A 16951-nucleotide genomic window follows, 5' to 3' on the forward strand; every position below is an offset into this window, starting at 1 on the left:
TTGTTTGTTTGTTTAGGTTCCCAGTATTGAAGGAAATCTCAGTAAAAACACTGGCTGAACACAAGCTGAGGCTTCAACAATCAAGAACAGCAAGTTCTGGGGAAGGGAGAGCATTTGATTCCCAGAGATATCCCATTATAATACACAAATGCTCAGGGTTTTGTTTTTTTATGTCAACAAAAAAATACAAAACATAATAAGAAACCAGAAAATATGGTCCAGTCCAGTAGTTTTGATTCTGTGTCTAGCCCCCCACCTCTCTGCCCTCCCTGACTCCTGACTCTCACTCTCTTTCTCTCACATTTTTTTAAAAACATTTAAAGCCACTGTCTTAAATACTCTCAAAAGGCTAAAGGAAACTAGGTAAATAAATGTATGAACAAAATGAAACTATCAATAAAGAGATAGAAATTACTAAAAGGAATAAAGTAGAGCTTCCGACGCTGAAAAGTACAATAACTCAAATGAAAAATTCATTAGCAGTGCTTAAGGACATATTTAAGCAGTCAGAGGAAAGCAGGAGGAATAAAATAAGTATCACATACAAGTATTCTCAATCAGACTAAAAGCCAATTTCTCATCAGAAACAATAGAGGCTAGAGAATAATGGGATGCCATATTTAAAGTGCTGAAAGAATGGGGCACCTGGGTGGTTCAATCGGTTGAGCCTCCGATTTTAGCTCGGGTTGTGATTTCCCAGTTCGTGGGTTCGAGCCCCACATCGGGCTCTGTGCAGAAAAAGTCAGAGCCTGGAGTCTGCTTTGGATTCTCTGTCTCCCTCTCTCTCTCTCTGCCCTCCCCTGCTCATTCCCTGTCTCTCTTGCTCTCAAAAATATAATAAAATTTTTAAAAAATAAAGTGCTGAAAGAAAGAAACCCTGTCAAATAAGAATTCTGTATCCAGCAAATCTGTCCTTCAAAAATGGAGAATATAAGACATTCTAAGATAAATAAAAGCTAAGAGAGTTTATTGCTAATAAACCTGCCGTAGAAGTAATGCTAAAGGGAATCTTTTAGGTTAAAAGGACAGTGAACAGTAATTCAAAGCCATGTGAGGAAATAAAGAACATTGGTAAAGGTAACTACATAGGTAAATAAGTGTCAGTGTAATTGTACTTTTTATTTATTTTCATATTTTTATTAAGTAAACTCTATGTCCAACGTGGGTTTGAACTCATAACCCCAAGATCAAGAGCCACATACCCCATGGACCAACCCAGCCAGGTGCTCCAGTATTATTGTCCTTTGGTTTGTAACTCTTCCACTTTTTTTCCATATGATTTAAAATACAAGTGCACAAAATAATAACTCTAAGTCTATGTTAATGGGCGCATAATGTATAAAGGTGCAATCTGTGACCATAAAAGGGGAGGAACAGAAATGTTTGAGAGCAGAGCACTTGGATATTATTGAAATTTAGTTGGTACTATTCAAAATCACTAATATATGTACAGAAAAGTTAAGAACTAAATCAGAACGTGACCAAAAAAAAATCAACCAGATACAAAAAAAGACGGTAATGGGGGAACTGCGCAATAAAAAATATGTAAATCTTAGGGTGTCTGCATGGCTCAGTTGGTTAAACATCGGACCTGATTTCAGCTCAGGTCATGATCTCAGGGTCGTGAGTTCAAGCCCCTCATTGGGCTTCACGCTGGGTGTGGAGCCTGCTTAAAAGTAAATCAATAAAATAAATAGTTAAGTGGCAGAAAGAAGTCCTTTCTTATCAGTAATTACCTTAAATGAAAACAGATTAAACTCTCTTGAATTAACAGAGAGATATTTTCAGAACAAGTCAGAAATATGATCCGTTTATACGCTACAAGAGACACCTTTTAAATACAAAAGCACAAATAGATTGAAAGTAAAAAGACAAGGAAAAAATATTCCATGCAAATAGTAACCAAAGGAAAGTGGTTATCTTATTATCAGACAAAATAGATTTTAAATTAAAAATGGATATAAGAGACATAGAAGAACAAAAAAAGACATAGAAGGACATTATATATCGATAAAAGTTTTTTTAATTCATACTGACAATCTGTCTTTTAATTGGAGAGTCTAATCCATTTACTTTTATATTGAGAAAGATTTAAGACATAAAGAAGACATAACACATATAAACATATATGTACATATTGACAGAGCCCCAAAATATATGAAGGAAGTGCACATGAAACATTCTTCAGGACAGACTATATGTTAGGCCACAAAACAAGTCATAATAAACTCAAAAATATTGAAATCATACAAAATATCTTCTCCAACCACAATGGAATGAAACTAGAAATTAATAACTGAAGGAAACTGGAAAAGGTAAAAATATATGGATAGTAAACAATACAACTGTAAATAGCCGATGGATCAAAGAAAAAAGCCACAAGAGAAATAAAAAAAATACATTGTGAAAAATGTAAACAAAACATAGCTTCTAAAATGCAATGAGAGTAATACTCAGAGGGAATTTATAGCTGTAAAGGCCTACATTTAAAAAAGGAGAGGGGCGCCTAGGTGGCTCAGTCAGTTAAGTGTCTGACTTCCGCTCAGGTCACGATCTCTCAGTTCTTGAGTTCGAGTCCTGCATCAGGCTCTGTGCTGACCGCTCAGAGCCTGGAGCCTGCTTTGGATTCTGTGTCTCCCTCTCTCTTCCCCTTCCCTGCTCACACTGTCTCTCTCCTTCTCTCAAAAATAAGTGAACATTAAAAATATTTTTCAGATAAGGAGAAAGATCTCAAATCAATAATATAATTGTATACCTTAAGGAACTAGAAAAAGAAGACCAAGCTAAACCCAAAGATAGCTGAAAGAAGGAAATAAAAGATTAGAGTGAAGGTAAATTAAATAGAGAGTAGAAAAGAGTAGAGAAAATCAACAAAACCCAAACTCGGCTCTTTGAGAAGATCAACACAGTTGACCAATAATCTTTAGTTAAATTCACTAAGGGAAAAAGGAGAAAAGATTCAGATCAGAAATGAAAGAGTAGGCATTAATATCAACTTCATGGAAATTAAAAAAATTGCAAGAGAATACTATAACAAATGTACTCCAACAAATTGGATAACCTACATGAAATGGACAAATTCCTAGAAATACACAATCTACTAAAATGACTCATAGAGAAATAGAAAATCTGAATAGACTTATAACAAGTAAGGAAACTGAATATATAATTAAAAAAAAAAAATCATCTCAACAAAGAAATCCCAGGACCAAACGGCTTCAGTGGTGATTTCTACCAAACATTTAAAGAAGAATTAATACCAAACCTTCTTAAACTCTTCCCCCAAAATGAAGAGAACATACTACTTCCTAACTTATTCTATAAGACCAGCATTAGCCTGATACTGTAATCAGACAAAGACATTACAAGGAAAGAAAACTATAGATTAATATCCCTTACAAATCCTTTGGTTAAATTTACTCCTAGGAATTTTATTCTTTTTGATACTATTAAAAATGAAGTTATATTCTTAATTTTCTTTTCAAAGTGTTCATTGCTAGTATATAGAAATACAACTGATTTTTGTGTGTTGGTTTTGTATCTGACACCTTTGCTGAATTTGTGTAACTCCTAAGTGGCAACTTTTGTTTTATATCATTTACCACAATTTTTATCTTTTTTATATCATTTGCCACAATTTTTATCTTTTTTTAGTTTTTAAAGTTTATTTATTTTGAGAGAGAGAGAGTGCACAAATGGGGGAGGGGCAGAGAGCAAGGGAGGCAGAGGATTCAAAGCAGTCTCCGTGCTAACAGCACAGAGCCCAATGCAGGGCTTGAACTTACAAACCGTGAAGTCATGGCCTGAGCTGAGGTCAGACACTTAACCGACTAAGCCACCCAGGTGCCCCTACCACAATTTTTAAAATAGTGTAACAAACAAACTTAGAGATAAATTTATAGCCATACATGCCTATATCAGAAAATTTTTTAAGATAAAAATCAGTTATGTAAGTTTCCATCTCAGAAAGATGTTAAAGCAAATCAAATTCAAACTAGCAGTGGGGAAATAATAAAAATGACAGCAGAAATAAAATTTATAACAAATATAAAATACAAAAGGTCAACAAAGCTGGAAGTTGGCTATTTAACATTTTTAAAATTCTTTTACTGTTTATTTATTTTTGAGAGAGAGAGCTTGAGAGAGGGAGGGTCAGAGAGAGAGAGGGAGACACAGAATCCAAACCAGGCTCCAGGCTCTGAGCTGTCAGCATGGAGCCCCACATGGGTCTCGAACCCACAAACTGTGAGATCATGACCTGAGCTGAAGCAGGATGCTTAACCCACTGAGCCACCCAGGAGCCCCAGCTATTTAACATTTTTAATAAAATTACCCTTAATAAGACTGATTGAGAAGAAAAAAAGAGAAGGGCACCTGGGTAACACAGTCAGTTAAGTGCCCAACTCTTGATTTCGTCTCAGGTCATGATCTCACGGTTCAAGGGTTCGAGCCCCACGTCGGGCTCTGTGCTGATGACTTGGAGCCTGCTTGGGATTCTCGGTCTCCCTCTCTCTCTGACCCTCCCCTGCTCATGCTTGCTCTCTCTCTCAACAATAGACTCAAAACAAAAAAGAAGAAAAGAGAAATTATCATTACCACAAATGAACAAAGGATCACTACAGAGCCTGTAGGTACTAAAAAAGATTATAACAGAATACTATAAACAGCCTGCTGCAACACAGCTAATGATTTAAATAAAGTATACAAATTCTATAAAACATAGAACTCATCAGGACTGACTCAAGAAGAAACAGAAAATAAGAATAGTCCTACATCCATCAAAGAAATGGAGTCCATTATTTAAAACCCTCTTACCAAAAAACTCGACATAGATGATTTTACCAGTGAATTTTCTAGACAATTAAGGAAGAAATAATGATCAATCTTACACAAAGTCTTCCCAAGGATAGGAAAAGATAGACTCAACTCTTTGAGTCCAGGACCTTGAAAACAAAACCCGACGAGGTTACTGTGAGAAAGAAAAAGTACAGACAATTCTTTCTCATTCCCATAGGAGCAAGACTCTTAGGCAAAATATTAGCCAATTGAATCCAGCAATATATAAAAGCAAAATAGAATATAACCAAGAGGCCTATATTCTAGGAACACAAAAAGTTGTTTACCATTTAAAAACCAGCCATTTTAATTCACCACATTAATAGACACAAAAAGTGAAAGCTCATATGATCATGTTGATAGATGCGGATAAAGCATTAAACAAAAGTTTAACACCCATTCATGATATCAGCTTTAATGAACTAGCCATAGAAGAGAACACCATTAAATTATTACAAATATCTACCAAAAACATACAGAAAGCACAGTTAATGGTAAAATATTCCTTTTGATAATGGGAATGATAAAGGTGATAAGGTAAGTAAAAGAATAAAAGGTAATTAAATTGTGATTAACAGGGAAAAGGCTTGTGCCTGAAGAACATCTAAAAGAGTTCTCAGAAAAACTATTAGATATTAGAATTAATAAGTGAATTTGTCATCTTACCTGATACAAGATGAGCTAAAAAAAAATCAATTCTATTTCTAAATATCAGCAGTAAACAAATATATAATTCGGGAAAAGATACCAATTATAATAACCCTCTTTTTTTTATTTTCTTAAGTAAGCTATATACTTAATGTGGGGCTTAAACTCATGACCCAAGATCATAAGTTGCATGCTTTACCCACTGAGCCATCCAGGCATCCCTACAATAATACTTTTTAAATAACAAAAAATATCTTGGAACATGCCTTTAAAAAAAAAACAGCCCTCTAAAAGAAAAAAAAAAGGCGGCCTCTACAGGGTGCCTGGCTTGCTCAGTAGGCAGAGCGTGTGACTCTTGATCTCAGGCTTGCAAGTTCAAGCCTCACAATGGGTGTGGATCCTACTTAAAATTTTAAAAAAATAAATAAAAATGAAAAGGCATCTACATTGAAAACTATTAAAATGTCACTGAAATTAAAGATCCAAATAATTAGAGGGATTATATTCTTTTCATAGAGCTGAATACTCAACATTGTAAAGATGTCAGTTTGCTCCAAATCGATACATATTTCATTGGAATATATTCAGCATAATTGCAGTCAGAACCCTAGCATATTTGTCGTAAATACTAATACTGATTTCAATATTGCAGAAATGCAAGCATTCAGAAATAGAAAACATAATCTCAAAGGCAACAAGCTAAGTGGATGTCTCACAATACCAGATATTAAAACATACTATAAACCTAAGGTGATTAAATCATGAATATTAGCATGAGGATAGGTAAGTAGAGCAAGGAACAGAAGCTATAGTTCAAAGACACTTGGAGAAAGCATGGTCTTTTCAATAAAAGGTACAGGTCAATTAGACACCATTTAGCAAAACTATGAATCTGGACTCCTATCTCCAATCACACATAGAAAGCAATCCCAGATATATTATAAACCTAAATATGAAATGTAAAAACATAAATAAGTCTTTTGTAAGTTAACATAGAGGAATATCTTTATGACCTTAAGATAGGCAGAAATCTCTTAAATAGGATACAAAAAGTGCCAACCACAAAGGAAAACATTAATGAATGTTTGTCAAAATTTAGAACTTCTCTTCATTGTAAGACACTATTAAGAGAGAGAAAAAGTGAGCCAGTAGAAAGGGAATATATTTGAACTTACATGTATCCAACAAAAGAGAGCACCAGGAATACTACACTAGAAGTTTATAAAACTTCAAATCAACTTAACAACATAAAAAGCATGCAACCCAATAGAGCAAATAGACGAGAGACTTGAATTGGCATTTCACTCCAGAGCATATTCCAAATGGCCAATAGATACACATAAAGATGTTCAACTTCGTCAGTCACCAGGGAAACACTCATTAAAACCACGGCATGACAAATTTGGGAAGAAGAAAGGAACAGGCTTGGCTCAGCTTAAATGTTACTTTCTCTGAGATGACTTCTTATCTAAAGAAGGTAGGTGGTAGGTTTTACTTCAACCAGAGTGAACATTTGCCCCGGTTCTGGCTGACCTACATCTAAGTCACCTCCAATATAGTAGACCTCACAGAGGGAATTCCCCACCGTGGGAGTTCGGGTGGGAGGCGAGTGCCGAGAGGCAGCCACCAAACCTGGAGACCAGAAGTGGAGAGAGGACAGCTTCATGGTTCAGCTAGGGCACAGGTGTGTGAGCCAAACCTCGCTGCAGATACCCTGATTCTCTGTGGAGACACAGGGACACTAGGGCAGAGATGCAGCGAACAGCTTTCTATCACATGAGCTTCTCAGTGTTCCTGCTGATCAGTCCCCTTCTCTGAGGGTTCTAGTTTACTCTCCCAGTCTACCCATTTAGGCTCCCTTTGATCATAAAAGCTCCCAATTTTCCTCCATTTTTTTCCTTTTTATTTTTTATTTATTTATTTTCTTATTTAGTAATCTCTATGCCCCACATGGGGCTCAAACTCCCCACTCGAGGGTCAAGAGTCACATGCTCTACCAACTGAGCCAGCCAGGCCCCCTCTTTTTTCTTTTCTTTTTTTTTTCTTAACCTTAAATGGATTTCCCTGTTTGCAATCAAGAATCCTGACTGATGCATCATTTTCTTGTTCACTTTTTCACTGTATTTATCACAGTGTATGATTATTTCATTCATTTGTCTCCTTGGTGCTGACTCATACCCAAAAGTAGATTCCAGAAGGTCAGAGTTCCTACCTGTGTTGTTTTCCATGATACCTCCTGCACTTAGAATAGGGCCTGACCTAGGGACTCAGTGCATGCTGGTTGAATGAATGAATGTCTCCTTTGCTTAGTACCTTGCAGCCTCGTGTGCTTATTCACAGAAAGAGGTTTTCAGCAGCCATCTTTACTGAAATGTTTACCTTGACATATTTTCTGTCAGGCATTTTCAATCCATGATTTAAGAGCCACCATTTAGTCAGACTAGCTTCAAGACAGGCCCGGGATCTAATTTCAGGATGAAAGATTAGAAAGCTGCCTCATGTTACTACTGAAGTTCTCAAATATGCCTAGATATTTATATTAGTTGCTAAACAACGGCTCTATTTTCTTTCTCACTAACATTCTTCCATTCAAAAAGTAGATAATCGTAACCTTAAGAATATCCATTATTTTAGAACCAAGCTATTTTAACATTTTTTAATAAAAACAAAAACAAAACCTTCATTTCAAATAAAAACAAGCATTTATAATTTTTCTGAATTGGCCTCTTGCAAAAAATAATTATTTTTCGGTCTTTAGACTTTGATAGACTTGCAGAATGAAATTATTGGGTGAGGAAGGGAGGATAGAATAAGGAAATATCTGAATTATAACTTATGTTGAGTGAGTATGGCTTAAGTGGAAGGAATTCAATTTTTTTTTTTTTAGAGAGAGAGAGAAAGAACATGCGGGGAGAGGTACAGGGAGAGGGAGAGAGGGAGAGAATCCCAAACAGCTCCATGATCACGTTGCCCAATGAGTGGCTCAATCCCACAACCATGAGATCATGACCTGAGCCGAAATCAAGACTCAGACACTCAACCGACTGAGCCACCCAGGTGCTCCATGAAGGAGCTCAATCTTAAGCATTAGGTATTTTTATTCATGTTTAAAGCAAAATTAAATCATCCTCGAAGATGGACTTAGAATATGATGGCCTACCATCACAACCACAAAAAATAGAGTAGCAGAGTTACAAAATTAGACCGAGGCATATGGAAAACAAAAGGCTGCTATTGTTACCTACAGTTTATTTCACTGCAATAAACTCTCAAAACAAAATACCTGTGATGGCCGTAATGATTGTTCGCAAATACGCAGGTTCTCTTTTCTGTGATCCTGATAAGACGGATACTTCTCTGAACCTTTTGAAGCTAGGCATACTCACGTGATTTGCTTTGAATAAGAAAGTATTAGCAGAAAGATGTGTCATTTCTAGGCAGCACCAGGGATCTGTGACATGTCCCCTCTTCTCCCTGCTGAGATGACTGTGGAATCATATGATGAAGTGGGGCTCCCATCAGCTAAGACTTCTGAGTGGCCACAATCAGCAGGTACCCCTGCTGATCCATGCTGGATATGCACCTAGGCAAGAAATAAACTTGTATCATTTTTAGTGATTGAGATTTTGGAGTTTGTTAACACCCCATAGCCTATTTTATCCTGACTAATCCCTAATAGGAGACGCAGCCAGTACAAAAACCTAAATAAGTGTTCCTGGCGGTGATAAGGATGGTGAGCCATGTTATACAATAGCAAAACATTTGATAAAGATGTTGCCCGAAGTTACTTGGAAGGTAGGTTATGTACCTAATGAGCTTGTAGCTCTAGAAGAAATAGTGAGAAAACATAGTATTCTGATACTGAGCCAATACCGTCTGGCCAGTCGCATCTGGCTCAGTGGGTAGAGCGTGGGACTCTTGATATTGGAGTTGTGAGTTTGAGCCCCACATCGGGTGTAGCGATTACTTAAAAATAAAATCTAAAAAAAAAAAAAAACAACCCCATAATATTAATGGTGTGCTTTGGCTGTATTTGACAAGATATCAGAAACAGAAGTAGATAGATAGGAAGGAAGAGGAACTGGTTTGAATGCAAGTGGAAAGGAAAGGAAAAGAAAGAGTCCACAAATTCAGAGATTTGCCAAGTTGAAAGACAGACATCTTCTCATTACTAATTAGATACAAGATAAAACAGTGAGGGGCGCCCAGGTGGTGGCTCAGTTGGTTAAGCATCTGACTTAGGCTCAGGTCATGATCTCACGGTTCATGGGTTCGAGACCTGCATTGAGTTCTGTGCTGACATCTCAGAGCCTGGAGCCTGCTTCGGATTCTGTGTCTGCCCCTCCCCTGCTCTCTATCTCTCCAGAATAAATAAACATTAAAAATTTTTGAAAAAAGATGAAACAGTGAAAACTCAGCCTCACAACAAGGATCTAATCTGCATCCATCTGTAAAATTTGAGTGGTGGCACCTGGCTGTCTCAATTGGTAGAGCATGTAACTCTTGATCTCAGGAGTGTGAGTTCAAGCCCCCAAAGGGTATGGAGCCGGCTTAAAAAAATAAAAAATTAAAAAAAAAAAGTAAAACCTCTGAGTGGATGAGTGTCAGAATAAAGATCCAAGTAGAATGAGACTTTGGGGCTGATTGCTTCAGAAAGGGTGAGTGAGAGTGTTTGGTTTTTGGGGAAGGCATTTGGAGGCCAGAAATGTGGATTATAAATGGTTTCCGACTTAATTTTTTGACTGTCACAGTGCAAAAGCATTCAATAGAAACTAATTCCAATTATGAATTTCTTTGTTTTTTTTTTAAGTTTATTTATTTATTTTGAGAGAGAGAGAGAGAATCCTAAGCAGGGGAGCCATACCTGTGGCTCGAACTCACCAACCCTGAGATGGTGACCTGAGCAGAATTCAAGAGTCATGGGCTTAACCAACTGAGCCCAGGTGCCCCTCAGTTATGAATTTGGATCTTTTTCTGGGCTAGTGATGTGCAGTGTGGTCCTTCCTGGTGACACCGGGCAGGGTCAGGGGCCCATACCTCCCAGGCAGCTAAGCGATCACGAGGGTGAACAACCAGTACATTTATAACCATTCTATACTTGGACATCCATTCTATATCTTTCACTTTCAGTACACGATTCAGCAAATTACATGAGATACTCAACATTTTCTTATAAAACAGGCTTTGTGTTAGAGGATTCTGCCCAAGTGCAGGCTAATGTAAGTGTTCGGATCAAGTGTAAAGCAGGCCAGGCTGAGCTGTGATGCTCGGCAGGTTAAGTGTGGTATATGCATTTTTGACTTACAATGTTTTAAACTTAGGATGGGTTTATCAGGAGGTAACCCCATCACAAGTTGAGGAAAATCTACATAGTAGTCCTTAATGTCATCTGAAACTGAGTTCCTTCTTGGTAGGTGTTGAACCAAAAGACCCAATCAAGCCAAAGAATAGGAAAAGGAAGGGTTTTGCTTACAACAAGTAAAGGAAAACACAGGGGATATTTACCGAACAACAAAACTGGGGGAGTTTTAAGCTGAGAGTGCATACATATTCATGAAGGGGCTTGCACAATGAGGAATACAGCATAGAATTGGAGCAAAAGTCACCTTAAGGTGACTAAGTCCGGGTTAAAGTCACAAGGTTGACAATGGTCAGCATCAACAGTTCTCGGGCTCCAGTTGGTCGGGTATCTGAGTGCTCAAGGGGGTTTAGATTCTGCAAAGATAAGTCAAGAATGTGTGTCAAGTCAATCTTTACTTTTGAATCAGCACTGGGAGTTTTACCACTGATTTATTGTCCCTCCTCGCCTGATAGTGGCTGTTTGCTCTTACATTCTTTCAGAAGATAGCCAGGGTCCTATAATGATTTTTCTGATGTCGAGAAAGCTATGCTTGTCTTTCTCTTTCCAGGGACCCCTAACTTTTTCTACTTACGTTGTGACTGTTCACAAATATTTTGATTTTCTTCTCCAACCCAATGGTAGGACTGTACTTTCCCAATACGTTTGAAATGAATTCTGACCATGTGACTACATTTTTTCAATAAAACGTAAAAGGAAATCATATATGTCATTTTGGGGTAGACACTTTTTAAATTTTGTTGTTAATGTTTGTTTATTTATGAGAGAGACAGAGAGCATGTGCACACGCATGAGGAGGGGAGGGGCAGGGAGAGAGGAAGACCTAGAATCTGAAGCAGGCTCCAGGCTCTGAGCTGTCAGCACAGAGCCCAACACCAGGCTTCAACTCATGAACCATGAGATCATGACCTGAGCCAAGATTGGACGCTTAACCAGCTGAGCTACCCAGTTGCCCCTGGGGCAGAAACTTGAAGAGCTAGGGCTTACTGATCATTTCTTGAGCTGGGGCCTCCCCTCCATCAGCCTGGGTCCCTGAGTGACTATAACCAGTAGAGAGCTTTCTTCCAACCTACCATGTAGTATGAGCAGGAAATACTTGATTTCAGTTACTCCATTGCACTCTTAGAGTGTTTTTCTTTCTTCCCACGGCATCCTTAACCTATCTTGACCAATCTAGTGACCAGCATGCCTATCTTTGTAGGAGGAAACCATTATGAAGCAAGAAAGGAAATCCACAAGCCAGAAAGCAAAAGAAAATGACATCGGACAATATTCTAATTTTAATTTTCACATGGTCGAAGACGTTACAGAGAAATTACATTTGCCATACATATACCAAGGGTTACATGAGCTACATTCAAAGGCCATCCATAAACTGATGACAAAACAAACCAATAGAAACAATAGGGCAAAGGATATGAGGAAGTTGTGGACATTTGGTGTTTGTTTCCTTCTCCAGCATTGTTTGTCTTTCTTCTGCCCAAAGCACCTAGATTTTCTTTGGGAGAACTGCCCCCTCCTCCCATTCTCAGGCATGCAATTTGAGCAGCTTTGACCACACCCACAGCTGCAGGTGTGGCAAACCTGAGTCACATGCCAAACCCTGAGCCAATCATTGTGCTTGGGAACGATTGGGTCAATTCTGGCATCTCTATGAGATATTACTGACCTGTATTTATGTATGTATGTATGTATTCATTCATTTTACTGAGCAGCTTTTAAAAATGAGGTGCTCTAACAGCTTACATGAAAAGACGTGCATGATATATTGTTTAATGAAAGAGGTAAGTTTCTGGGTAATGTGTATAATAGGACCACACTGTTTTTCTAAATAGGAAAGAGAAAAAGCCTATAATAAATGTGACTATGTCTTTGTGTGAGCATAGAGAAAAGTGTATGATGCTACACACCAAATTGTTAACACTGTGTGTTCATTATTGGGCTATTGTCTCAGGCCCAAACCAGCCCTTTAACTCTGTTTGGTGAGGCCAGGGCTGAGACTCTACAAACGACACTTTGCTTTGCTGGCTGCTCTGCTTCACTCTGGTGACAGGGTGGTAATAAGAGTTCCAGAAGCCTGGAGGAGGAACTTCCTGTTTGCTTCCTGAGGACTTCGTATTCCTTTTCTTTTTCCTTCTAAAGTTAATTTATTTATTTTGAGAGAGGGGTGGGGTGGGGAGCAAGCATGTGTGGGGGAGGGGCAGAGAGAGGGAGAGAGAGAATCCCAAGCAGGCTCTGTGTCTATGAGATCATGACCTGAACCGAAATCAAGAGGGGATGTTTAACTAACTGACTGAGCCACCCAGGCACCCCCTTCCTAGTCCTATCAGACTATCCCCACTAATTTTTCACCCTGGCAGCAACACCTAGTTCCAGTTACCAGTACTTTCCACATGCCCAGAATGAGGAGTGCCCACTCCTCAGAGGTCTTGGGTACCAGCTCCACAGGCCCCCTCTCCAAGTTTCTGGGTTCAAATGACTCAGCCGGTTCCCTTCGTTCACCAGCGGTAGGCATGGAACCATCTCCTATAGCTGCTCTCATCTCAGTGGCCCCTCTATCCCTCACTCCTCCACTACCTGTTCAGTCAATTATCAAGTTTGTTATCGCTGCTGTAACAGATCATCACAAACTTAGCAGCTTCAAACAACAAAAATTTATTATCTTACACCTTACACTTCTGGATGTCAGAGTCCAGAGTGGGTCTTGCTGGGTTAAAATCAAAGTGTCAACAAAAGTTCATTCCTTCTGGAAGACCTGAGGAAACGTACTTCTTTTTTTTTTTTTTTTAATTTTTTTAATGTTTTATTTATTTCTAGGAGAGAGAGAGAGAGACAGCGTGAGCAGGGGAGGGTCAGAGAGAGAGGGAGTCACAGACTGAAACAGGCTCCAGGCTCTGAGCTGGCAGTCAGCACAGAGCCCGACGCGGGGCTCGAACCCACGAACCGCGAGATCATGACCTAAGCGAAAGTCGGACACTTAACCGACTAAGCCACCCAGGCGCCCCTGGGGAAACGTACTTCTTTGTCTTTTCCAGTCGAGAAACTGCCTGCATTCTTTGGTTTGTGGCCCCTTCCTCCACCTTCAAAGCCAGCCATGTAGCACCTTCCCATCTGTCTCTGACTTTCCTGCCTCCTCTATCCCTTATAAGGACCCTGTGCTTACACTGGACTCACATAGATAATCTACAATAATCTTCCATTCTCAAGACCCTTAATGTAATCACATCTGCAAAGTCCCTTTTGCCATGTCAAGTAACACAGTGACCAAGTTCTGGAGACTAGGACATGGACATCTTCAGGGACTATTATTCTGTCTACTCTCCCAAACCCCCAGATCAGAGTTTTGTAAACTGTTACTGTAAAAGACTAGTCATTAAATATTCTATGGGGCCCCTGGGTGGCTTAGTCGGTTAAGCGTCCGACTTTCGCTTAGGTCATGATCTCGCGGTTCGTGGGTTCGAGCCCCGCGTCGGGCTCTGTGCTGACTGCCAGCTCAGAGCCTGGAGCCTGTTTCAGTCTGTGACTCCCACTCTCTCTGACTCCCCTGCTCACACTGTCTCTCTCTCTCTCCTAGAAATAAATAAAACATTAAAAAAATAAATAAATAAATAAATAAATATTCTAAACTCTGCAGACCATATGGTGTCTGTTACAACTATTCACCTCTGCTATCGTAGAATGAAAGCAGCCATAGATGCAGCAGCAAGGAATATGCTTGGCTGTGTTCCAATAAAACTTTATTTACAAAAACATGAGGTGGGTAGAATTTGGCCCGTGGCCCTTACTGTGCCCAGTCCATCCTAGATACAAATTTTTGCCTGTTAAAATACTGATGTATTTTCTGTTTTTCTGACTGATTCACTTTCATTACCTCGAGAGTGAAATTGAAGAAGATAGTGAGGAGATTATTCCATTTTCTGCACATCTTTCTATATTGTTTGGCTTGTCACAACTACAGTATATTACTTTTATGACTAAAATATATCCAATAAACAAAAAAATATATCTATTGTATGACCTTACCTTTATATAAAAATATGTTCTGTATAATACCAAAATATTGGAAATCAACTGTCTAACCAATGCCTGAGTTGGTTGGACAAATTACATATTTACCCAATGGCCAGTGCCAAGTGGTTCCCCATTTCATTCACACTAAAAATAAAACTCCTTACAATGGCCTATAAGGCCCTACATTTATTTACTTATTATCTTTTTGTAAAAATGTCTATCTCCTCCTCCTAAAATATAAGTTACATGAGGATGAGCATTTTCCTCATTTTTGTGAACTGATGTATCTTAAGAACCCAGGACAATACCTCTCACATAGTAGGTGCTCAGTTATTATTTACTGAGTAAGTGAATGATGGAATACTTTGCAACCATTAAAAATGATTTTATAGAATCAAGTTTCCACATTTAAACATGTGGGAAAATGTTCAAAACATATTAAGCAGGAAGAATCCTGTTATATAAGGTAATATATACCCTATAATTTAATTTTCAGAAATTTAATTTGTACATGGAATGGAAAAAATATGGACAGGTATACTCTGATATACATATATATTTTGGGGGGGTATAATTTGGTATATTAAACAGTGGTTATCTCAGAGTATGGGATTTTGAGTAGTTTTTATTTTAAAATTTTTCCTTTATTTTAAAATTTTTTTCAATGTTTCTATTTATTTCTGAGAGAGAGAGAGACAGAGTGAGCAGGGGAGGGTCAGAGAGAGACAGAGATACAGAATCTGAAGCAGGCTCCAGTCTCTGAGTTAGCTGTCAGCACAGAGCCTATTGCGAGACTCGAACCCACAAACCCTGAGACCATGACCTGAGCCGAAGTTGGATGGTTACCCGACTGAGCCACCCAGACGCCCCTATTTTCCTTTATTTTTAAAAATAAAAGTTAGAATATCTATCTTTGAGATATACTTGAGGGGTCCCACTGCTTTTTCTCATGTGACTCTTTAACTACAGAGAAATGATATAATTCTTGAGTTACTTCATTCCTTCATCCCAACAAACAAAATAGCTCTAAGGGGAACCAACCAGCAGTCCTGATCTTAGTAAAAATTTCCTGAGAGCGAGCTAGCTGTTCTTCAAGGTCTAAATGGCAAACAGCAGGGGTGCCTGAGTGGCCCCTCAATTAAGCATCAGACTCTTGATTTTGGCTCAGGGGAGATTGAGCCCTGGAATCCAGCAATCCAGCCCCTCATCAGGCTCAGTGCAGAACACTGAGCCTGTTTGGGATTCTAACTCTCACTCAAAATAAATAAATAAACTAAAAAAAAAAAAAAAAAAAAGGTAAATAGTAAACCTTCTGTCAATCTTCTCCTGTCACTTTAAGTGAATGACACGCCACCTCCTCTGAAAGCATTAGGCATTTTAGAGGCACTCGTTACAAAAGAATGAGTGTTGGTAGGATGCCACCTATAATAGAAGCACCTCATGGATAGGAAGCTCATCTTAAGTTGAGAATTAGTCTAGGTCAGCAATAAGAGTAACAGTTGGGAGTCATTAAGACCTCCATGATCTTGAGCAAGTTTCTTGCCTTTTTGGACTCTCAGTATTCTCATCTGAAATTTGGGATAATAAGGTCCATGTGACATGACTGTAGAAGTGTGATCATTAAGAACAAGGGTGTTGCGGGGGGCTGGGGCGCCTGGGTGGCTCAGTTGGTTAAACTTCCGACTTTGGCTCAGGTCATGATTTCTCGGTTTGTGAGTTCAAGCCCCACATGGGGCTCGCTGCATGGGTCTCCCTCCTTCTTCCTTTCCCTTTATATCTCTTACAACACTTAGGACAGTGCCTCACATGTACTGAGCACTCTCCTCTCTCACCTCCGTGCTCCTCCCTGTCATTAGGAGCACTCTCCACAATGGCAAGAGACCAAATACTGGGTCTCTTGATCCTTAGCCCTCTCCACCTCCCACAACGTTCAGCTCTGTGACTTTGTGCCTCTGAGACCAGAGAGGAGTGTGCACTTGATTAAGGCGGTGCTAATGGCCTCACCTTACCAGATCTGGCTGAACTGCTAGGGACTACTCCTTGGAAGACTCCAGTTCTGCTGTCAACCCTTGAAAGGCTATTCAAATGCAAAAGACT

The sequence above is a fragment of the Hyaena hyaena genome, unplaced genomic scaffold, assembly GCF_003009895.1.
Source record: "Hyaena hyaena isolate Hyena2069 unplaced genomic scaffold, ASM300989v1 scaffold_15, whole genome shotgun sequence".
Classification (NCBI taxonomy): Eukaryota; Metazoa; Chordata; class Mammalia; order Carnivora; family Hyaenidae; genus Hyaena; species Hyaena hyaena.